At 44.1% G+C, this 24796-nt stretch overlaps 1 protein-coding gene and 1 long non-coding RNA gene across 23 annotated transcripts in view; one reads left to right on the top strand and one right to left on the bottom strand.

Moving 5' to 3' along the window:
• Window positions 1–622: 622 nt before the first annotated feature.
• On the bottom strand, window positions 623–19884 carry LOC127484412 (uncharacterized). Its single transcript, XR_016223538.1, has 3 exons — window positions 19754–19884; window positions 15683–15785; window positions 623–738 (listed from the first exon to the last, which is right to left on the bottom strand). It is a non-coding gene; the product is annotated as an uncharacterized LOC127484412 (long non-coding RNA).
• TANC2 (tetratricopeptide repeat, ankyrin repeat and coiled-coil containing 2) overlaps window positions 19518–24796 on the top strand; it is a 439275-nt gene continuing 433996 nt past the window's right edge. For 18 of the 22 annotated variants that reach the window (XR_007911352.3, XM_051825098.3, XM_051825097.3 and 15 more), the window contains exon 1: window positions 19518–20046. The gene's annotated coding sequence lies outside the window, so the exon portion shown is untranslated. Of the gene's footprint in view, window positions 20047–20741; window positions 20895–24796 lie in introns of those variants that run through there. The other 4 variants (XM_089316840.1, XM_070060501.2, XM_051825094.3 and 1 more) reach the window with 4 other exon arrangements.

Here is a 24796-nt window from a genome sequence, read left to right as displayed (position 1 = left end):
CAGATCTGCACGCACGCGGCTGTAAACCGCCAACATCTGCATGAGCTAGGCGGCCTCGGGAAAGGAAGACAGCCTTTCGCCCAGTAAAATTCTGACCCACGGAATTAGAGTAAATTGGTGTTGTTGCAAGCTGCTAAGTTGGTGCCTATTTTTTATAGTAGCAATAGAAAAACCAATGCAACATGGAGGTCTATAATTTGCTTTTTCATAAAATACTGCATCACAGAGATCATTTCATATTAATATGTTTCCTTATTTTTTGATAACTGCATTGTACTTTATTTAGATGAAAAGTAATTAAGAATATTATTTTTGTAGCAGCAATTATTACAAAACTAACCTTTGTCTTAGTGTAGGGTAGCTTGATGCTATATTCCCAGACTATCACTAGTTCCCTTTCTTCTGCCAGTATGGAATTCTTGTATCTGTGGTTACCCCATGCTTTAAAATGGTGTAATCCATTTTTGGAAGCTTTCCTCCTAGGTCTGAATGTTTGTGTCTCCCCCAGATTCACACACTGACATCCTAATCCCAAGGGGAACTTTTGGGTTGACTAAGTCATGAGGGCAGAACCCCCACGAAAGTATTAGCGCCTTCATGAAAGATCCCAGAGAGACTCTCACCTCTCCCACCATGGGAGCACACAGGAAGACGGTGCCATCTTGGAACCAAAAAGTGGGTCCTCACCATGCAGAGAATCTTCCAGCATCTTGATGGTGTATTTCCCAGCATCTAGAACTGCGAAAAACAAAACTTCTGTGTTTATAAGCTACCCAGTTTGTGTTCTCTTGTTACAGCAGTCTGAATGGACTCAGACAGTATTTGTTAACAATAATGATAAAGTTTATATTGGTACAGTGATACCAACACTAGGCTACACAAAACCCAGGCTTTCTTGGTAAACTTGCAGTAAATAACAGGTGCATAAAAGCAGCTTCATGAAGTGTGGCAGCTGAGGAATGTGTTCCAGCCTCAGTCGCTGGTCTAACGCCAGTGTGGGGAGTGGTGACTGGGACTTCGGTTACGGAGATTTCCCATCCAAGAGACCCCTGCGTAGGTCAGAAAGGGGCAGGTCAGTGTCAGAGAAGCCAAGAGGAATGTGCCAAGTCCTTACTCCTGAAGATAATGGAAAGTCAGTACATAGGAGGGAAGAAAGGACGAGTAGGACAGGGGAAGCTGAGGGCCAGTGCCAGCCGAGCAACCTCTCACATTCGTCACGATGACCGGCTTCAAAAACAAACAGACAAAAAACTACTGTGGAGCTAGTAAATGAGTTAGCAAGGTTGAAAGATACAAGATCAATATACAAAACTAATTATATATCTCTAACTCAGGCAATGAACACTCTAAAAAACATTTATTTGCAATAACATCAAAAATAGAATATACAAATAGCAAATAAACACATGAAAATGTGTTCAAAATCATTAGTCATAAGAAAAATGCAAGTCAAAACCACAATAAGAAACAGGTGTTTGGCAGGGTGATTAAGATATCATTTGGGGGGCTTGTATTCCCTATTGGAGTATCTGGGTCCGGGTCCAGGCTGCTCCCAATTCCAGCTTCCTGTTACTACTTACCCTGGGAGGCAGCAGGTGATGGCTCAAGTATTTAGGTCCCTGTTACCCATATGAGAGATACGGATTGAATTCCTGAATCTTGGCTTCAGTCTGGCCCAGTCCTAGATGTTGTGGTCATTTTGGAAAATCTTTTTCTGTCTGTCTTTCAAATAAAATGAATAAATAAAATTTTTAAAACAATGAAATGTCACTTGATACTCATTTGGATAGCTCAAGAACAGATAAGATAAAGTGTTAGTAAGGATATGGAGAAAATTGGAACTGGCCTATGTCGCTGATTAGAATGTAAAATAGTGCAGCAGCTTTGGAAAGCTACTTGGCGGTTCCTCCAATGTTAAACATGGAGTTTTTATATGATCCAGCAATTCTAGGGCATGTTCCTAAGAGAGGGAAAAATGTATGTCCACAAAAAACCTTGTACACAAATATAGCAGCATTATTCATAATAGACCCAAGGAGGAAACATGCTAAATGTGCATCAGTGATGAGTGGATGAGTCAAATGGGATACAGTCACACAACGGGATAGGATTCAGCCATACAGAGGAACGGTAGGGCAGGCATTTGGTGTGGGGGTTGAGACACTGCTTGGGACACAGCTGCGCAAACTTTTTCACATTCTTCAGCATGACCAGCCTCAAAAACAAAGAGAAAACCGACCATGAGGGGAATAATGAGTTCAGCAAGGTCGAAAGATACAAGATCAATATACAAAAACAATTATATTTCTATACTCTAGCGATGAACAATCTGAAAACAAAGACTTATTTACATCCCATTTCAGAGTGCCTGGCTTTGATTCCTGGCTCTGCTCTCAATTCCAGCTTCCTGCTAATGTGCACCCTGGGAGGCAGCAGGTGATAGCTCAAATACTTGAGGCCCTGCCACCCATGTGGGGAGATGTGGATTATATTCCAGGCTCCTGGCTTTGGCCTGGCCCAGCATTTGCTGTTGCAAGCATTTGGGGAGTGAATCAGCAGATGGAGGCTCTCTCTCTTTCTTTCTATCCCACCCCCTCTTTCCCTCTCTCTCTCTTTCTCCCTTTCAAATAAAAAAAATTTTTTTAACAAAGAGGAATGGGGCATTGATACATAGTATGTATGGATGACCCTCAAAAGATTATACTTAGTGTAAAAGCCACACTCAAAAGACCACATTGTGAATGATTTCACTTATATTAAATGTCTGGAGCAGACAAATTCAAAGAGATGGAAAGCAGAAGGAGCTGGCACTGTGGCACTGTGGGTAAGGCCGCTGCCTGCAGTGCCAGCATCCCATGTGGGTGCTGGCTCGGGTGCTGGCTGCTCCACTTCCAATCCAGCTCTCTGCTATGGCATGGAAAGCAGTGGAAGATGGCCCAAGTCTTTGGGCCTCTGCACCTGCATGGGAGACCCGGAAGAAGCTCCTGGCTCCTGGCTTCAGATTGGCACGGCTGCAGCCGTTGCAGCCATCTGGGGAGTGAACTAGTGCATGGAGGCCCTCACTCTCTCTCTTTCTCTCTCTCTGTCTCTCCTTCTCTCTGTGTAACTCTGACTTTCAAATAAATAAATAAATAAATCTTAAAAAAAAATAAAGCAGATGAGAGGTAGCCTAATGCTGAGAGGATTGAGGCGAAATGGGGAGTGACTGCTAGCAGGAAAGGGTTTCTTTCTGGGGTGATGAAATTGTTTTACTCTATTATGGTTGTACAACTCTGTGAATATATTAAAAACCGCTTAATTATATACTTTAAATCATGAACTTTATGGAATAAGAATTACAATTCAATAAAATACTGTATAAAAAAGATCAAGTGAAAAAGGCAAGTTAAGTACAAAAGGGGTCAGTTACACCTGAAAAGCAGATGAGTGCCAGAGTGTGTGGGACGGGGGAAAAATACGGCCATCCTCTCCCATTTCTGAAAGCACTAACCTGAGGGTTTATCAGGTTGGCAGGAATCATCACCCTGATAAACTGCTTTGAGCAAGAGCAAGGAAGGATCATGTAAATTTCCCTCCAATGAGAGACAATAGGGAACAAGCAGGTAGATGAAGAATTTTACATTTTCAGGTTCACCCCAAAATCCTGACTTTGACAAGGTTTTTCCATGTGGACTGCTAAGCTGCTCTTGGAAACGGCTCTCTAGTTCTGCCTATTCGGATCAAGGTCTTGAAAGCATAACTGAAAAGTGCTGGCATCGTTTATCCCAGTCCAGGGCCTGACTGCGATGCCAAATTTAGCCTTTGGCAACTTCTGTGGAGAGTCCCTGAGGACTTGTTTGACCTCCTTTTGGAAAGCTGCAAGGGAATTCACTTCTGGACCGAAGCCCAGCCATGGGGAGTGGCTCCGCAGGCTGCCTAATCCTCTATTAAGTTCATAATAAAGCATACCTGGGCACAGTCCATCACAAGACCAAGTACTCCTATCTGTGGGGTTTAGGCTAAGAGCTTTCCAGATAAACAAACATAATTCCCAACATTGAATATAATCAACTTGAAAGGAAGCCTTTCAAAAATGTATTGTACATATTCCTGTCTTTTTGCATGAGGTTTTTTTCAACTGGTAATAAAAGTATTACATGGCCATGATGGAAAACTTGGAAAGTCTAGTACCATTGTTCTTCTTTAGAGCTAACCATTACTAATAGTTTAGTGCATGTTCTTTCAGGTCATTTTCTATGTATTTATAAGCACAGGTACACACACACACACATGCACACAAACACTCACCCATAAGAATATTTTAAAATCTTTATATAACATAAACAGGGCACACTATCTATTGGCCCACTTGCTTTTCCATTAACAACATATCTTGAAGGTCTTTCTATGTTAGTACATATAAATCTACCTTATTCTTTTCTTTTCTTTTTTTTTTTTTTTTTTTGACAGGCAGAGTGGACAGTGAGAGAGAGAGAGAGACAGAGAGAAAGGTCTTCCTTTGCCGTTGGTTCACCCTCCAATGGCCGCCGCGGCCGGTGCGCTGTGGCCGGCGCACCGTGCTGATCCGAAGGCAGAAGCCAGGTGCTTCTCCTGGTCTCCCATGGGGTGCAGGGCCCAAGCACTTGGGCCATCCTCCACTGCCCTCCCTGGCCACAGCAGAGAGCTGGCCTGGAAGAGGGGCAACCGGGACAGAATCTGGCGCCCTGACTGAGAGAAATGTTTATATATTTCCATCTGCTTGAAAGGCAGAGTGACAGAGACAGAAAGAGACATAGAGACAGAGAGAGAGCTTCCATCCAGTGGTTCAAATGCCTGCAACAGCCAGGGCTGGGTCAAGAGCCTGGGACTCTATCTGGGTGGCAGGGCCTTATGCACTTGAGCTATCATCTATTGCCTCTCAGGATGCGTTAGCATGAAGCTGTATCAGAAGCAGAGGAGTTGGGACTGGAACTGGGCATCCCAGATGGCATCACTCTTATTATGCCAATCGCCTCCAAATAGCTATTCTTGAGCATGTACTAGATGAATCTAGGTTTGGCATGTCAGTTTCATTAAAAATCCAACTGTATGGGTAGCCATTTGGCACAGCAGTTAAGATACAGCTTGGGACATTCGTACTACCTGGCTTTGAGTCGGGACTCTGCTTTTGATTCCAGTTTCCTATTGATACACACCCTGGGAGGCAGCAGGTGATGGCTTAAGTACTTAGGTCCCTGCCATACACGTGGGAGACCAAGACTGAGTTCTGGGCTCTTGATTTTGTTTGGCTTGTCCCAGCCCTAGTTGATACAGGTTTTTAGGGAGTGAACTAGCAGATGGAAGATATCTCTGTCTCTCTGCCCTTCAAATAAAAAGTTAAAAGAAATAAAAATTATTTAAAAAGCCATAAAATCCTATTGTAGTTTTGATTGGGATTACGTTGAGTTACTAAAATACTTGGCATATTTACCATGTTGAGTCTTCATCAGGGAACATGATATATCTTTTCATTTATTCAAGTTCTAAAAATGTCCCTCAGTAAATATTTACAGTTTTCTTGGTGTGGGTATTCTGCACATAGTTGGCTTCTAGGGTTAAAATAATTTTTTGTGGCTATTATTAATGGGATCTTTTTATCCCATCTTCTTTCTATGTATTTTGTACTAATTGAGACTCTGGTGTATATAAAATTCTGAATCTTGTCTTTTAACATTTAACTTAGTATTATGCCAGATATATATTTCCTGATGAATACAAATACAGTTTTTGGTTGCATAATTGTCTGTCAATGTTTATGTATCATAATTTGGAAAACCACTCTTTAATGTTGGTTAATTAGAATGCTTATGATATTTTAAAATTTTAATTTATTTGTGAGGTAGCAGGGAGAGAGAGACACACAGGGAGAACTCTGCTGGTTCACTCTGCAAATGCCTGCAATGAGAGATGGGGCTGGGGACCAGGCTGAAGTCAGGAGCTGGGAACTCAATTCAGGAGTCCCACATGGGTGGCACAGACCCAGCCACTTAAGCTATCACCTGCTGCCTCCCAGGATGCACACTAGAAGGAAGCTGCAATTGGCAGCAGAGCCAAGACTTGAACTCAGTCACTCTGATATGGGCTACAGGTGTCACTCTGTCATCTTAACCACTGTGCCAAATGCCCTCCCCACATTGCGTATAATTTTTAAAATGCTAAATACTACTGTTATGACCATCTTTGTATATAAATCTTAATTCTGAGTTATTCCTTAAAACACATGTGCTATTTCTCTACCTTCTGCAGAACACAGACATTCCCTGAAAGGTCTTGGATAACACACATTTAGGCTGAATTAAAAATAAATTCATGTTTATTACATTTTTGAATGTTTTGTTTTTATTGAATTTATTTACTCTTACAGACAAGTCCTGTATTCTTCCCATTACTTAGCCATTTTCAGACATGATTAGAAAGTAATAAAGTGGAGGATAAACAAATGGCAGTGTCATAATCCAAGTTAGTGGAGTGAGAATGTGCGTGGGAACAGAAACCAGGCGGCGCTGACCTGTAGCTGTTATCTCCTTGCATCTATACCTTTTAGCCTCATGAACTTACTTTGTGGTCTGCATTTGTCCATTTGACTCTGCGTTTCTCCATCTGATGTGCAGTCTCCCACATCTTCACAATTTTATTAAGTGCCTCACGGAACTATTTACGTAAAGTTGCATGTTGCGCAATTCAAGGACTGTTTTATGCTGACTGTAACTTAACCTTCTTGATTACTCACACTTTACATAGACATCAGCTTCTAGAATTTCCCCAAGGCCTCCCGAGGTAGGTAGGGTTGTTGTCTCCCACACTAAAGGAACTGACTTGCTGTGCTTCTTGATCTTTAAGTCATTGCTCATGCCTTTGTTCATCCCATCCTCCTCCACACGTCCAGCTTTCTCTGCTATCCACATGGCTGCTGGGATGGTTTCTCCTCCTTCTTCTAGTTCATTGCTTTTACTTTTCCATGGGTTTGGAAACTAGACTGACAGGTCTTTTAAAATCAAATCCAGGTAAAAATTAATAGCCTCTGAGCAATGGATTGGGTGAGTGTCAAGGAGTGATAGGCTGATCTTTAGTGGATGGGCCTGATGATGGTCTCCTTCCATACTTTTTATTTCCTTGGTTCTTTGTTGTGCACCAGAGAGATGAGGTCATCATATGGCCGAGTTCCATGTAATGAAGTTTCATTACAATCACTAGGTGAGTAACATAATATTAAACTCTCCCTTACCTTTTCCTTAACTGAATTCTGACTCTATTCCCTTTCATTCTTTCATAGTGTATGTCAGACTGGGTTGACAACCTAGAGAAATTAATTGTTCATTGGACTTCAGATAAGTAGGATAAGATCTAATCTAACAGGCATTGTGGCATAGTGGGTAAAGCCGCCGCCTGCAGCGCCGGCATCCTATATGGGAAACGGTTCAAGACCTGATCGTTCCACTTCCGATCCAACACTCTGCTACGGCCTGGGAAAGTGGTGGAAGGTGGCCCAAGTCCTTGGGCCCCTGCATCCATGTGGGAGACCCGGAAGAAGCTATTGGCTCCTGGCTTTGGGTGCAGCTCCAGCCATTGGGGCCATCTGGGGAGTGAACCAGCAGATGGAAGACCTCTCTCTCTCTCTCTCTCTCTGCCTCTCCGTAACTCTGCCTTTCAAGTAATAAATCAATAAATCTTTTTTTTTTTTTAAAAGGTCTAATCTGGCCGGCGCCGTGGCTCACTAGGCTAATCCTCCACCTGTAGCGCCGGCACCCCGGGTTCTAGTCCCGGTCAGGGCGCCAGATTCTGTCCCGGTTGCTCCTCTTCCAGTCCAGCTCTCTGCTGTGGCCCGGGAGTGCAGTGGAGGATGGCCCAAGTGCTTGGGCCCTGCACCCCATGGGAGACCAGGAGAAACACCTGGCTCCTGGCTGCAGATCAGCGTGGTGCACCGGCCGCAGTGTGCCGGCTGCAGTGGCCACTAGGGGGTGAACCAACGGAAAAAGGGAGACCTTTCTCTCTGTCTCTTTCTCTCACTGTCCACTCTGCCTGTCAAAAAAAAAAAGTCTAATCTAGGGGCCAGAACTGTCGCATCGTAGGCTAGGCCTCTGCGTGCAGCACTGGTACATCCCATATGGGCACCAGTTTGTGTCCTGGCTGCTCCTCTTCCAATCCAGCTCTCGCTTATAACCAGGGACAGCGGTGGAGGATGACCAAGTGCTTGGGCCTCTGCGCCTATGTGGGAGACCCGGAAGAAGTTCCTGGCTCCTGGCTTCAGATCAGGGGGGTCATTGCAGTCTTTTGAGAAGTGAACCAGCAGAAGGAAGACCTTTCTCTCTGTCTCCCTCTCTCTGTCTGTAACTCAAATAAATAAATAAAATCTTTTTAAAAATCTAATTTACATCTTCATTTCCCCTACTTTTTCTTCCTCCCAGTTCATCTACATATTATTTTTAAATATTAAAATCTCTGTACATTTCACATTAAACAACTACAAAATCCTTGTTTTTAAAAAATTCACTTGTCCCATTTGACTAAAAAGAAATTAAGTGTATTCCATTATATGAAAGGAAGCAATGTTTGTTTACTGTGGTCTTCTTTTACTCACAGCTAATTGCAAAGGGCTGTACTAGTAAGCAATACTGTGTAGTTATCTTCTGTAACGATCAATCATTCTCCCTTTGCTGCTGATTGCCTCCCCTTCCCCAATATTTATTAATTACCTTGTAACTACTTTTGAGTGATGGGATACCAGTATCTTTAAAACCTGTCCAACAATTTGAGAATCAGAGTTCAAATCTTACATACTAGTGGGTCTTTGTATTATAATACATATATTATAATATATAAGTACCCTGATGACAATGCTATAATTTCTTTAGCATGTTACCCTTGAAAAAAATGTGTCAGCTATGAATGCAAAATGGGTAATCACCAATATTTTGGTTTCAGCTTTAGATCAGGTAAAACTTTCTTATGTTTTACAATGTCATTCTTCATTTTTATACATTGCATTGTGACATTTATACCATTTTTTTTAATAGAGTTAGTGAGAGAGAGAGACAGAGAGAAGGTCTTCCTTCCATTGGTTCACCCACCAAATGGCTGCTACAGCCGGCGCACTGCGCCAATCTGAAGCCAGGAGCTTCCTCCTGGTCTCCCATGTGGGGTGCAGGGGCCCAAAGACTTGGGCCATCCTCCACTGCTTTCCCAGGCCACAGCAGAGAGCTGGACTGGAAGCGGAGCAACTGGGACTAGAACCTGGAGTCCATATGGGATGCCAGCGCTGCAGACGGAGGATTATCCAAGTGAGCCACGGTGCCAGCCCTACATTTATACATCTGCTAGTGAAAGAACATTGTAAGATCTCACACAGTGGCAAAGTCTACCAGTCAAGTTTATTATTTTTGGTAGCATCATCCTTTTTGGTACTTGTTTATGGAATTATTTTAATACTTTATTGCATTCTCCCACTTCCCCACTATTTATAAATATGATTAGAAAATGGAAAAATGGAAATGTTGATGCTTAGTAATAAGAGGCATAGGTTTCCTAAACTCAATATACTTGAGCAAAGATGGAGTCATAAGCTATTTACAAAGCAATGATTCTTTAGCCTCACTCTGGCAGATATTAAAAAGGACAAAATTAGAAGCTATAAAACATGTTAGAAATACCTGATTGGGGGCTGACATTGTGGTGTAGCAGGTAAAGCTGCTGCCTGCAGAGCCATATTTATGTATAGTCCATAAAAATGCAACTTATCAGAGTGGACATGTGGCACAGCTGTTAAGATACCACATGGGAGGGGCTGGCACTGTGGTGCAGCATCCCATACGGACGCTGGTTCCAGCTCCAGCTGCTCTACTTCCTATCCACTGCTCTGCTAATATGCCTGGGAAAACAGTGGAAGATGGCCAAGCGCTTGGGCCGCTGCACCTATATAAGAGACCTGGAGGAAGCTCCTGGCTCCTGGCTTCAGCCTGGCCCAGCTCTGGCCATTGTGGCCATTTGGGGAGTGAATCAGCTGATGGAAGGCCCCCCTCCCGCCCCTGCCTCTCCTTCTCTGTAGCTCTTCCTTTCAAACAAATAAATACATCTTTTTTTTTTTTTTCTTGACAGGCAGAGTGGACAGAGAGAGAGAGAGAGAGACAGAGAGAAAAGTCTTCCTTTTTCCATTGGTTCACCCCGCAATGGCCGCTGCGGCCGGCATGCTGATCCAAAGCCAGGAACCAGGTGCTTCCTCCTAGTCTCCCATGCGGGTACAGGGCCCAAGGACCTGGACCATCCTCCACTGCCCTCCTGGGCAACAGCAGAGAGCTGGCCTGGAAGAGGGGCAACTGGGACAGAATCCGGCGCCCTGACCGGGACTAGAACCTGGGGTGCCAGAGCCCCTTGTGGAGGATTAGCTTATTGAGCCGTGGCACCACCCAAAATAAATAAATCTTTAAAAAATATGATTAAATGTCATATGTTAAAGGTGAGTTGCAAGGAGGGATTGAGCACTCTTTTTTCAGCCATCTAGAAAGAAACTGCTCTTAAGTGATGCATTTCATTTTTGCAAAATCAACTTTGTGACCAGGAATGGGCAGAAAATAAGCTGGAGTTCTGCTGTTAGGGAATTTGAAATGGAGTTTTATTCACCTTGATTATCTGGTCCAAATGTCCTTTATAGAATTATATTATCCATACTAAATACCTTCAGACTGCAGAGAAGCAAGGAGCAGATAAAGCAGTATAAGACACATAGTTAGGATTTCACCTCTCTGTTTCTTTTGTTGATTTCCCCTTCTCCAAAATAAAGGTGTTTCTCATGCGTCCGTCCACAAACTAGGATATCTGATATTTATTGGTAAATGGATTTATTTTCACAATTTCAATCTGTTATGAATGGAAAGGGCATGGTAATAAGGTAAAAGTTCTTTGAGGGAGGTTGGTTGAAAGGTTAACTTGGGGACCAGTGTAGTGGCATGATGGGTTGACCCACCACCTGCATCTCATGGATGCTGGTTTCGAATTCCGGCTGTTCCACTTCCAATCCAGCTCCCCGCTAGTGTACTTGGGAAAACCACTGGGGGATGGCCTGGGTGCTTGGGACCTTGCACCTGCATCTGGGTCCTGGATGAGGCTCCTGGACTCAGCCTGGCCTAACCCCAGCTCTTGTGGCCATTTGAGAGGTGAACCAGGAGATAGAGGATCTCTCTCTCTCTCTCTCTCTCTCTCTCTTTCTCTCTTTCTCTAGCTCTGCCTTTCAAATAAATAAATAAATCTTAAAAAAAAAAAAAGACTTAGTCCAGGTATTTTCCTGTCTTACAGGTCCAGAAATTCCAGTCTGTCCTTGACTGGGACTTGTTTGGACCCAGGGAGGGTGGTTCAGGGTAACTAGAACCTTGAGAAATCATTTTATTTTCCAGAAGTCTCATTTATTAATTTCAGAAGGGAAAATATAATGGCTACATGATTAGGTTGTAGGAACAATCTCTCTGTCGCCCATTCTTTTCAGATCTATTTGATTACTTCAAGTAGGTAAATAAAAATTTCAAACTCACAAATATTTATTCAGAATTTATATCTCACATATTGTGTTGGCTGGGCGAGGTCTGTCTGTGAACCAGGCAGCCATTTTCCTGGTCTTCATGGATTTCATGGTCCTATGGGTCTAAATTTAGTGAGCATAAAATCCGAGTAGTTCTATGATTTAAATGTTTAATGACATTGTCATGATTTGAACATGGTTTGTCCCCTCTGAACTCATGTTGGAATTTAATCCCCATTATGAGATATTAAGCGGTAGGACCTCTAAGAGATGACTAGGGCTTTGTTCTCATGAACGGATTAATCCATTTGTGTGGTTAACGGTTTGATGTGTCACTTTGAGAGTGGGTCTGCTGCAAACAGCAGTTTGGCTAAGTCCCATGCACCTCCCTGTCTCATCATGTGATGGCCTGGACTACTTAGGGATTCTGCCAGCAAGGAGGATGTTACCAGATGTGGTCCTTCAACCTGGAGCCAGACCATGGACAAAAATGTCTCTTTTCTTTCTACTAAAGCCATCTGTGTTATTGCAGCACTAGAAACAGAAAAAACGGACTAAGACAGACAATTTAGCTATGTTAGCCAGATGTACCCAGCTCTGTAACAAGGACATGGTCACAAAAGGACTGAGAAGATTGAGTCCAAAGGCCAGGGCATCCTTCCCCTTCCTGGCATTAATTAATTCACTTTGCTAATGTATTACTCTCTGCCTTTCATTTTCTACATTTTAGGTTCACTACCTAATTGCCTTACTTTGATACATCAATTCTTTTATTTTAAAGTGTTTATTCATTTATTTTATTAATAATAAAATTAATTAATTAATTAAATTGTATAAAATGCTTATACATGGGTGTGGTACATTGAATGAGAATGCTCCGAGCCTTACCTGTGGGCCCCAGGCTCTTCCACACATATGAACTTAATCTTCACATTGAACCCAATGAGGGAATACAGGATTTTTTCTTTTGACTTTTTTTCTGTTGTGGTAAAATATACACAGCATAAAATGTAGTAGGCATAGTTTTTAATCTCTAATGCACAGAGAAATGAACTAGAAATGGAGGAATTTACTTAAGGACATGCATGCAGTTGAACTGGGATTTTAGGGACTGAGTACCTGTCTAGGGTTTTTGCTTACAACTCCGCTGCTGTATTCTTCCTCCTGGGGTACTCATGTTCTTTTCCTTCTCTATCAAACTCCATTTGTCTCGTGGCTATTTCTCTTAGGTGACTTTCCATTATCTTAAATCAGGAGTTCTTACCTGGATCCCACAGGTGAGTTTCAATGAATATCTTTAACCTTTGTATTAATCAGGACTCTTTTCTATATAAGTGGCAGAACTGTGACTCAAACAAACTTAACCCTGGAGGAATAGCAGTGCAGCCTAAGGTACTTCCTGGAACCCGGGGGCATGGATTGCAGGAAATAATGTGACCAATCTGTGGACTCACTGCCCTTAGGACACACTCTCCTTCCTGTGTCTTCTTGTCTGTCTGACTCTCCATTTTTTTCTGTTTCTCTTTTCAGATGCAGCATTTGAACACTCTCTGTTTTGCAGGCTCATGTGTTAGGAAATACATCAACTAACAGCACTCACAGATTAAGCTGCTAGGGAGAGACTGATGTGGTCTTTTGGACATACAAAACTTCCAGTGTGAAACTTCTAGAAAAGGTTCTGATCAGCCCAGCCTGAGTTAAGCACACTCTGGTAGCCAATGCCAGAGTGTACATTACAAATTTTAAAGCATACATAAGAATGAATGCATTTTTTTCTTGACAAGAAGAGCTGTTGGTTCCATCAGATTTGTGAAGGTGGAATAAAATAATAAAGAACATGATAAACCCAAAAGAGCCCAAATCATGTCCTGCTCTTATTCCAAACCAGTCCTCCTGGTGCCTCTGCTCCTGCCACTGGTACCCTAGTCTTTAAGACTGCTAGGCTTGTTCCTTTGTTGTATTTTGATTCCTCACTGTTCTTTATCCCACATTCAGTTATTCAGAAGGATTTATTAAATTTTTCCCATGCAGTGGTTACTCAAATGATTACCTTTTATTTCCTCTGCCACAATCCTTGACTTTAGCTTATTAAATAGTAATATATTCCTAGCCAAATCTTTATCACTCGTCTCACCTTGCTTAACTCCACCCTTGTAGATGAGTATTTTAAAAACAGCTGTGCTATCATATATTCATTCATTATTTATTTGAAAGGCAGAGTTAGAGAGAGGCAGAAGCAGAGAGAGAGAGAGAGAGAGAGAGAGAGAGGTCTTCCATCTTCTTTTTTACTCCCCAGATGACCACAACAGTTGGAGCTGTGCCAATCCAAAGCCAGGAGCCAGGAGCTTCTTCTGGGTCTCCCACATGGGTGCAGGGGCCCAAGCACTTGGGCTACCCTCCACTACTTTTCCAAGCCACACTGTTATTCTTCTGCTCAGAGACACTGCGGTGTCTTCTTTCCTGAACAGTAAGAAAGATTCTTACACTGGGCCAACTCTCTATCCTCTTACCATGGACATTTTTCTCTTTTTATTGGTAAACTCTGGTTCAGCTATACTTTTTGCTCAGGGGTCTGTTCTTTAGACTTGCATTGCATTTTTTTGTTTTTCACACCAATGCTTGCTTTTATTAATAAGGTGACTCATCCCCAAAAAGGGTCCATTCTTTGACCTAAGGAGCAGTTATACTCCAAACCTCTTTTTTTTTTTTAAGATTTATTTACTTATTTGAAAGGCAGAGTTACAGAGAGGCAGAGGCAGAGAGAGAGAGAGAAAGAGAGACAGAGAGAGACAGAGACAGAAAGAGATATCTTCCATCCACTGGTTCACTCCCCAAATGACCACAATGGCTAGGGCTGAGCAGATCTGAAGCCAGGAGCCAGGTACAGGGTCCGAAGGATTTGGGCCATCTTCTACTGCTTTCCCAGGCCATAGTAGAGAGCTGGATCAGAAGTGGAGCAGCTGGGTCTTGAACTGGCGCCCATATGGGAGGCTGGCACTGCAGGCAGTAGCTCTACCCACTATGCCACAGTGCTGCCCCCCCAAACCTCTTCTTAATCATTATTCAGTTTCCAGGGCTTCCTTGGAGACTCAATGCCACTGAAAAGCTGGGAGGTGTTCAGTTTCCTTCCTTCTCTCCATCTCTAACTTTCTCTTATTCTACTTTCCTCTAAAAGTAGTCCCATCCTATCCCAGTCAGACTTCTTTCCCTCCTTCTTGTGACATCTTACAGAACTCTGTGTTTTATTCATGTTGACACTCAACTCTATTACATGCTGTATTAATATTTACATGTCTGAAGCATTTTGTCTCCAAAATTTGTTTCTCAAATCAATTATATATGCCCAATGGCATTTATCACAGAGGTACACATACAGTTGGCACAACATTTATAAATGTCAATGGAAAATAGCTGAGAATTTACTTACTTTATATATGAATTTTTTACTTTTTAATAGAGGACACTGGAAACATCTAGCAGTAGTAGCTCCTCTAAGTAGAGATGTTTTTAAGCTAGTCTGGAAATTATTAAATATTGACCAAAGGTTGAGGTGGTATTTGGTAGGGAAAATGTTGAAACTATTGGGTTCGAAGTCATCAATTGAAGATCAATAAGAAATGAGATTACAAAAAAAAAAAAAAAAGAGAGAGCGAGAGAGAAACTCATGTACATCAATTTTTCAGAAATATTTTCATTGTGTAACATGGCTCTCATTTTTAAAATGATGCATTCTGTGTTGTTACTTGTATTTTTAAAATAAAGACTTATTTCTTTATTTGAAAGGCAGACTTACAGAGAGAGATGAAGCCAGGATCCAGGAATCAGGAGCTTCATCTGGGTTTCCCACATGGGTGTCAGGGACCCAAGTACTTGGACAATTTTCCTCTGCTTTCCCGCATGCGTTTGCAGGGAATTGAATTGGAAGTACAGCAGCCAGGACTCAAACTGGGCTGCCCGCACTGCAGGCAGGGTTAACCCGCCATGCCACAACGCTGACCCTTACCTACCTTTTATACAGTAGGAACAGTGTAGCTAATAGAGGATAAAGTTTGTGTTTGGATTCAGGTTGTGGCCCTACCGGTCATCCAGCATGACTTTGAGCTGTTTGTTTAACGTCTCAGAACCCCCATTAATCTAAAAAATTGAGATAACAGTTACCTGATAGGCGGTTGTGGGTGTTAAATGAGGTAGTATTTATAAGGCAGTCTGTACTGGCAGCCAGTATGTGATCCACCAATGGAGGACGCTGTTACTCTTTATTCTGTAGGGAGAAAGTAGAGAGAAGAGGGTAGATGATGGTTTACTTAAGAGACTTAGGAGTGCCAAGACATAAACAGAAATACGTGATGGTACAGAGATGTCAGATCAAGGATAGGCATTTTGAATGGTGGAAATGGCACTGATACGTGGGGAGATCTAGAGTAAGGGTGGACTACTTTATGGACAATTATTTGCAGGTTCCTCTTCATGAGACAATTATGTTTGCAAGTCTAAATTATAATACTCTAGTATGAATTTGTTGCAGGTAAAAAATTAGCATTTTAAGGACTGCAGATATTAGTGACAGGCAGGGAAATCAAGGACAGGAGGTGAGGACAGGGGTGGCTTCTGTCTCCAGTGTTGCCTCTGTACCCCACCCTCACTTCTGTCAGGGATATAGGGTTTCCTCCACACTGGTGGATTGTGGCAGCAAATCGCAGAGCTTGTCAATAGAACCATGTGGAAGAGAACTGGCTGAATAAGAGCTTGTTGGGTGGTCAAAACAGCTGGCAGCTGTTCCATTCTAGTGGGTACTGGCACTGCCCAGTATGAAAATGGGATTTGGGAAAGGTCAGCCCAAAGAAATGGGGACCTTTGGAAATATGAGGAGGCGAGTGAGTCAGAGTTCCTCACGTCATCAGACCTGGAGACCTTGTAGGTCATAGCTATCAGAGCTTACTGTGGGAAAAATCTGACAAAGAGCTGTGTTCCTAAAGTGGAATGATTACAGTGCTTTTCTCCTGTCCAGGAAGACAGGTTTAAAGGTTTTCCTTTCCTGAATTATTACTACACTTTTCGCACTTTCTTGTGAAAAAGTTTCAAACAAATTTTAAAAGAACAAAGGCATATCATTTCTTAAAAATTCATCTTTTTTGAATGTAGTGATCCGCATAAGCATAGTCCAGCCAGATTTAGTGCTGGTAGCATTGTGTCAAGTCCACAGGACAGAATTAAATCTGTCAATATTTCATGATTTCTAGTTGCTGCCACCTGAACTATTTTGAACTATTTTGAAAAACTACATGTTATACCATGACTGCCTTTTGTTATCTCTGCTGGGAAAAATGTTATCAGCTTCAGTGAAACTCATGGGGAAAGAGTTAGATACAAAGTAATCTTTAAAAAGACCAAAGGAGAATTAAGTAGGGTAAATTCAAGTGTAAGAAGAATAATATAATAGCAACTATTGTTTCCTGAGCACTTTTGTGTACCACTCTCTGTGCTAAGTATTTTCCAAAGTTTCATTTAATCTTTACAAGCATCCTGCGAGGTATCATGACCTACATTAGAGGAAGAAAAGAAGGTTCTCAAGATTAGCTCAAGGTCACAAAGCTGGTAAGTGGTGGAAGACTGATTAAACACAGGTTTTCTGACTCCAGTGATGGTGACCTTGTAATGTTTCTTTGTGTGTAAAACTGTATGTTAAAATACAATGCTTCTTTGTGTGTTAAGTCTGAGATTAAAGAGCAGGTGTTTAGCCAGAGGCTAAGACACCAGCAGGGTCTATCAGAATGCCTGGGGTTCAATACCTGGCTCTAGCTCCTGACTCCAGCTTCCTGTTCATGCAGACACTGGCAGGCAGCACTAATAGCTCAAGTAGTTGGGTTTCTGTCACCCACATGGGAGACCTGGATTGAGTTTCTGGTTCTTTGTTTCAGCCTTGCCCAGCCTTAGCTGTTCTATTGCAGGCATTTGGGGAGCAAGCCAGGTGGTGGGAGCTCTGTCTGTCCCTCTCTCAAGTAAATGTTAAAAAATTTAAATGAGAAACCAACTGATTTTTCTGTGTATGTTTGTACACAAACATCTCACACACAAGAGTATTTTAAAAAGTTTGTAGAGGGGCTGGCACTGTGGCACAGTAGGTTAATCCTCTGCCTGTGGCACCAGCATCCCATATGGGCACCAGTTCCAGTTCCGGCTGCTCCTCTTCCGATCCAGCTCTCTGCTGTGGCCTGGGAAAGCAGTAGAAGATGGCCGAAGTGCTTGGGCCCCTGCACCGGCGTGGGAGACTGGGAGGAAGCTCCTGCCTCCTGACTTCGGATCGGCACAGCTCCAACTGTTGTGGCCATTTGGAGAGTGAACCAATGGAAGGAAGACCTTTCTCTCTGTCTCTCCCTCTCACTGTCTGTAACTCTACCTGTCAAATAAATAAATAAATAAATGATATTTTTAAGAAAAGTTTGTGGAAAATAGAATTAATTTTCTTTATTTTATTTTGGTGCGAAATTCTTGAAGTGCACACACACTCCTACACCTTTGTAACCATTAATAGATCAGCATACGTTTCCAGCAACCTAGAAGGCTCTGTGCTGTCCCTCCTCTGTCAATTGCCTTCTTACATAATCACTACCCTACCTGCCTCTATGACCATAGGTAGACGGTTTCAGTTAATATATTTTTTTGGGAATTATCACCAAAAGATTCCATAATGTCAGTCCATCACTTTGTTATTTTAGCTGTTAGTTTTCAGAGCTGCTCTAGCTCTGACTTTTCAAGCATTTCCTACAGTGACCAGATGTTGGACATGGCTTCATATCCAGTCTCTTGCATTGCTCTGAAAATAATACTATTAAAAAAAAATCAAAGAAAATGCCAGGTGAAGTGCGAGGGGACGGGGTCGATGCAGTTGGGCTGTTATCACACAAACAGACCTCTCTACCTACCTCGGGAGCTGAGGACACAGCTTCCTTGATTGATGTAATTTCGCGAATCTATTTCCAATCATGGCATCTCATTAGGAAGTGGATGATTACAAAAGGTCATTTCAGTTTATGGAAGGGAAGACTAGCCAGGCAGAGCATGCAATCCTGACTGCTCTGCATCCTCTTGCAGCACCCGAAAGCACTTTGATTCCAAATAGCTTCCACAGTTGACCTGCCGTTTCGCAGGAGGGAAAATAGAGGGGAAGAAGGTCCAGGTGGAGGTGCAAGGGGACGGGAGACCTCGTATCCTCAACGAGGCTTCCCCGCGGTGGCTTTCGCAGGCTTGCCGCCCAGCTCTCAAAGCCACATGGCTGCGTCTCCACCCTGGAGGCGGAGCGGCGTCACACCTGCACCTCAGGCTCGCAAGCTGTGGCGCGTGCACTTCTCGGCAGACGGTCTTCTTCCTCCCTCTCCATTACCACCCCTCCCCGCGCGGTCGGTCGGTCGGTCGGTGGTATTTTTTTTTTTTCCGCCTCATTCTGATTCCCACCACAGCCAACTGTGGCACCGTGAAACAATCTAAAAATCACAATCGAAAGCCCAGGAAGCAAGAACTGACACTTGTAGGCTTCGATGACTCCAGGAGGGACACGTGCCTGAGGTGACCGAAGGTGGGGCAATCTAGAGGAACGGTTTTCTGGCCATCAAAGCGAGAGGACAAGCCCTGAAGTGGGCGCACGTGACAGCGGCCGCCACCTCGAGAGTGACATCACCCTGGGGGCGGGGCCGGGCTCTGCAGGGCCTCGTCAGCTCCTGAGCGTCTTCCCCCTTCCCCACCAAAAGCAGTCCACCCCGCCAAAGCCCCCGCCCCCCACCCGAGGAAGCGAGAAATGCCCAGACACCACAGAGCGCCGGGGCGCTCTCTCGCCTTCGCCCCCAGCCGCTCCCCGGCCCCGAACTACGGAGGGGGAGGGGCGGGGGCGCGCGCTCCACCACGCACGCGCCCCCACGCACGCGCTCTCCCTCCGCGCTCGCGCTCCTCCCCACCCCGGCCCGGAGGGGGCGGGGCTGCGGGCGGCCTCCAAGGGTGCGACGCCCCCGGCGCGGCGGCGGCGCTAGCGAGCGGCCGGCCGGGCGCGGGTTGCAGGGAGCGCTGCTGCGGCGGGGCCCGCTGGCACAGCCGCCTCCCGCGAGCCGCCCGCCCAGCGGGAGAAGCCGAGAGCGCCCCGAGCGCCGGGCCCGGGGCTGCCGGCGCTGCCCTCCCGCCGCCACCCTCCGCGCCTCCTCGGGGCGGCCCCGCCCCCGTTCCCATCCCCCTCGCGCTCACCTCCCGGCTGTGCCGCGCGCGAGGCGGAGCGAGGCGCCCGCCGCCGCCGCCGCCGAGCTGAGGGGCGAGAGGCTGCCCCCGCGCCGCCGCTGACAGGAGGACCGCCGCGGGCTGTGCTCGCCGGCCGCGAGGCCCGCCGCGCCGCACCCGGGCGCAGAGCCGCCACGGGGCGTCGGGGGGCAGCGAGGTGCTCTGAGAGACGCGGGCGGCGCCGGCGGGCGGCGCGATTCTCACCGGAGACCCCGAGGGCTGGGGCTTGACCCCGACGTGCAGCGATCCCCTCAGAGCGGCAGGTAAGAGCCCGCGGGGACCGGGAGAGGAAAGGTCGCTTCGGTGACAGGGGCGTTCGCCCGCAACGCCTCGGCTCTGGGGAGAGGGGCGGGGGCGAGCGGGGAGACGGCGAGGTGGGCAGCGGCGTGCCTCCCTCCGGGGCCCAAGGCTGGCTCCGAACGTGGCACCAGGGTGGCTTCAGAGGGGTAGAGATCGGCCGCTTGGCTGTCACCGAAGGTGTCCTGGAATGTGGTACCTAGAGAGTGTCTGCATGCCGGGGACCCGGGATGAGATGCGAGGCACAGTGCTGAACGTGGCGGGGAATGTGGTGCAGAACGAGTTGCAAAATGTGCCCCCAGAATGCAGCATAAAAGTAGTTGTGAAACGTGCCAGGTAGGGCACAGGTTGGGCTGGCCTGTGTGTCGTTGGAATGCTCGGTGGAGGTGTTATTAGTGAAATTAGTAATTCCTCTGGGAAGGGAGGTGTGGTATAATAAAAGATTAATAAGGCTCATGGCTAAGATATTTTACTACGGGAAATCGAGAGCAGCTATGGTTAGCTGCCCCCCCTCCCCGAGATAAAGTATCCACGTGAAAGAAAAAAAAGCAAATTGTGGCTGGTTGTGAGATGGGAAAGAAAAAATAGGGCTGAAATAATTCCAAGCTTGGCCGTCAGCGTGTAGAGCTCTGATACAGTTGTATCCTGTCTTCTGTTCCAGGTGTGGAATGTTTAGAATGGTTTTCACAAGACATAAACAATGATAATTAACATTAGGAAGAAGATTTGGTGTTGTGGGTGTCCTTCTCTGCTCCTCTCCAGGAAAATTAAAGGAAAAAACCCCACAACCATACCAAACATCTTGATCATAATTGTGAGTTCAAGATCATTAGGCAAATGGAAATATTTTTCATATGTGCTCCTTTCTTGATTTTTGCATTAGGTGAAAATATCTGGAATGAGGAAAACAAAACAATATGGTGAACAAAAGGGATACATTTTCAGGCATTTTGCGAGGTTGGAGCCAAAAGCTAGTGCAGTGGTTAATTACAGAATGGCAGTGTGAAATATTCTTGTGTGTGGTTGGTGTTGGGACCGTGAGATAAGAAAAAAAGAAAAAGGAATACAGAAAATTGGCATAAAGAGCAACAACATGGAATCTGTCAGTGGAGCGCTTCTTGCAGCATTTCCCAGGTAGAACATCCTAGGAAATGTGAGCACAAAAACAAAATGTTCAATACTCCCTTTCTCTCCCTCCCCTCCCTCTCTGTTTATCCATATATGTATATGTGTGTATATATATGACATTATCCACATGCTACCAACATTGTGACTTCAATTTCAGAGCAACATCTGTGTTTAAAGAGGATTGTCAGAACATAGCTGGAATTTAAGAAGTAAGAAAAGACAGCTCGATGAGCTATTTATAATATCACTTATATGTATATATACAGTGAGTGTATATGTTGTGAAACAAAAGCAGAGATTATCTGGTTGGGTTCATTAGTATATATTTAATTGATGATGATTAACATCAACACTACTGGTTTTCATGTTTTATATTGTTGTTCTTGCAGATAATTTGAATTTCTTTTCTGATTATTCTTATTATAGTAATTTGCCAGATAAGCTGAAAATCCATACTGATGGGCTTCCCTTTGGATCCAAATTCAGACATTGAGGTTCATTTGCTTCAAAGACAAAACTGGGTTTTCCCTGGTGATTAATTTGGGTTTTTATTTTTCTCTATACATGCCTCCCTCACCTTGAGGCTCTGTTGGGGCTAAAGAAGAGAGGAAGGGCCAGAGAGAATAAAGAGCAGTTCTCTTGGGTCTTTCTGTTTTGTTCTGACTGTAAGCCATATGTACTGCCACCCCCTACTGTCTGTAGGAAGAGGTGTTGCAGAACCCCATTCTTTTCTTGTTATCACTGCCCCCTTGTGTAAGGGAAGAAATTGATAGTTGCACTTTTGGAAACCAATCCTCTCAGACTGTTATGGGTAGAATAGTTATGTCGATTTATTAATCACCTATTTTCCTTACAATTGCAGGGTTTTAAACTTACCGTTAATCAGGCTTCATATTTTATAGTCAGTAATTCAAATTGCTGAGAATATTTTCCATATGTTCAGAAAGATGGTACAAGACTAATAGTAGTAGTAGTTCTAAGAGCTCATATACATACATAGCACCTACTTTGCTCCAGTACTGTTATACGTGTTTTAATCAGGTCCAGTACCCTAGGGGGTATGTGCTTTTATTTGTGTTCTACAGATGAGAAACTGAAGTGCACAAAGGTTAATTAATTTCCGCAAGTATATATAGCTAAGGAATGGAAGACCTAAGTTTCAGTTTAGGAACATGGGCTCCAGATTCTTCACCAGTATACTATCAAGGGTGCTTCAAACAGGTACATGAAAAGATGAAATTAAAAAATAAGCTTATTTGGGTGCAAAAAAATGAAGTCCATGCATGATTTTTTCTTAATATACATTTGCTGTGAACTTTCTGAAGACCCTTCATATTAGTATAGACAAAGCCTAATTAAAATGCATATGCCCATCATAAAGCAAATACAGTTGATATGGGTAAACCTGGTACAACTCATGTAAATGTTAAACCTGTATATACACAAAAATATATTTATAAAGTGAACATTTCTCTTTATTTTTCAAGATTTTTTTTTTTGAAAGGCAGAATTTGAATTAGAATTAGACAGGGAGGACAGAAAGAGATGTTCCATCTGCTGGTTCATTCCCCAAATGGCTGCAAAGGCCAAGGCCAAGCCATGACAAAGCCAGGAGCCAGGAACTTCTTCCAGGTCTCCCATGTGGGTGGCAGGGGCCCAAGTACTTGGGCCACATTCTGCTGCTTTCTCAGGTGCATTGTAGGGAACTGGATCAGAAGTAGAGCAGCCTGGACTTGAACTGGCACTCACACGGGATGCCAGTGTCTCAGGCGACTGCTTAACCTGCTGTGCCACAATGCAACTCCCTCCCCCCATCTAATTAGCAAATTGGTTTTTAATTTATTTCTGGAACTACATGTTTGAATAGAATCTACTTTTTATGTGATCAAGGAAATATGATGGTTTTGGATAAACTAGTGGTAAGTTGTCGCTCCCCCTCTTCGTGGAGGAACGACACAGGACCCTGCGTTGTTCTTTCGTCTGCTCGGCCCTTCCCGGGTTTGCTGCTGGTTCTTCCCGGGTTGGCTACCATCCCTTCCACCTCCGTGGAAGGGCGGTTCCCCCTGCCACTTTCCCCACTTCCGCGGGGGAGCGGCACACCGCCGGCCGGCTCTCTCGGGGGCTGCTCAGGTGTTCCTCTTAGATGTTCCCCTTAGATGTTCCTGGTGCATGTTGTCTCTCTCCTCCTTTATAGTCCTCTTCCACCAATCCCAACTCTGCTACCCACACGCCAAGTACGCTGCTCTCCTGCAATCAGGAGCAGGTCCTACAGTTTATTGGTTGAACTGGAGGCAGCTGTATAGAAGCTGTTTCCTCCTCTCCCAGCGCCATATTGTGGGAGAGCAGATGCATAGAATAAGTCTTAATTCCAGTAACTTAGTCTAGTCCGAGTTGCTCCCAGTTGCTCCCCACAGTAAGTCATGTTCAATTTTTTTTTTTTTTTTGACAGAGTGGACAGTGAGAGAGACAGAGAGAAAGGTCTTCCTTTTGCCATTGGTTCATCCTCCAATGGCTGCCACGGCCGGCGCGCTGCGGCCGGCGCACCTCGGCCGGCGCACCGCGCTGATCCGATGGCAGGAGCCAGGTACTTATCCTGGTCTCCCATGGGGTGCAGGGCCCAAGGACTTGGGCCATCCTCCACTGCACTCCCTGGCCACAGCAGAGAGCTGGCCTGGAAAAGGGGCAACCGGGACAGAATCCAGTGCCCCGACCGGGACTAGAACCTGGTGTGCCGGTGCCACAAGGCGGAGGATTAGCCTAGTGAGCCACGGCGCCGGCCCAATTGTTTTGATATAGTATTTGTGTGTGCATAGTATACACACACACAAACACACACACATCTGTCTTTAAAAGTACCGGTAAACCTTTACTACTAGTTTTCCCTAGGAAAATTAAGGAGATTTTATCAGATATTTTTCTTCAAACTCACATTTCTATGGTCTCTATTTTATTTATGTTAAAATGTTATTAGCAAAAATGGGTTGGATGCACATATACATTTGGTTTCTTCCACAAACAGATGTTTGCTCAGATTTTTCTCACACTTATATGTTGTTTTATGGCTATTGACTACATAGGAAATAATATTTGTAAGCATGTATAATGTATAAAGAATAACAATGTAGCCAATATCCATATACCTTTCACTCAGTTTAATAACACAAGTGTACTATTTATTTTCTTCTCTTAGACAAATTCTTTTTGTCATTCCTTTAAACAGAAAACTTTCCTGATTATCAAACATCTTACGTAACTAAAAACTCCTTTGTTTTTATATATAAATTTGTTGATATGGGAATTCCATATAATCTGATTATGGCTAAAACTTATTCAGGATATATGTTTACCTATAATTTAGAATTTTTAATAAATTGTCATAGACTCGGACTATACTCTGTGTTTGTAGTTCATTTTGGCATACTTCTCTTGTAAAACCCAATTTGGTTTACATCTTTATGAGAAATACTAACATTGTTAAAACTTAATAATTATTTCCTTTTTCCATAATTAATTCTTGACTGTCTCCTTTTCCCCCATTTCTCCTTAAGTGGCTTTGCTTTTTCAGTGTTTTCTAAATGAGTTTGTGAA

Source organism: Oryctolagus cuniculus, chromosome 17, assembly GCF_051225735.1.
Source record: "Oryctolagus cuniculus isolate XC-2025 breed Fujian yellow rabbit chromosome 17, ASM5122573v1, whole genome shotgun sequence".
Classification (NCBI taxonomy): Eukaryota; Metazoa; Chordata; class Mammalia; order Lagomorpha; family Leporidae; genus Oryctolagus; species Oryctolagus cuniculus.
The sequence above is the reverse complement of the archived record's forward strand: the minus strand, read 5'-3'. Positions and strand labels throughout refer to the sequence as shown.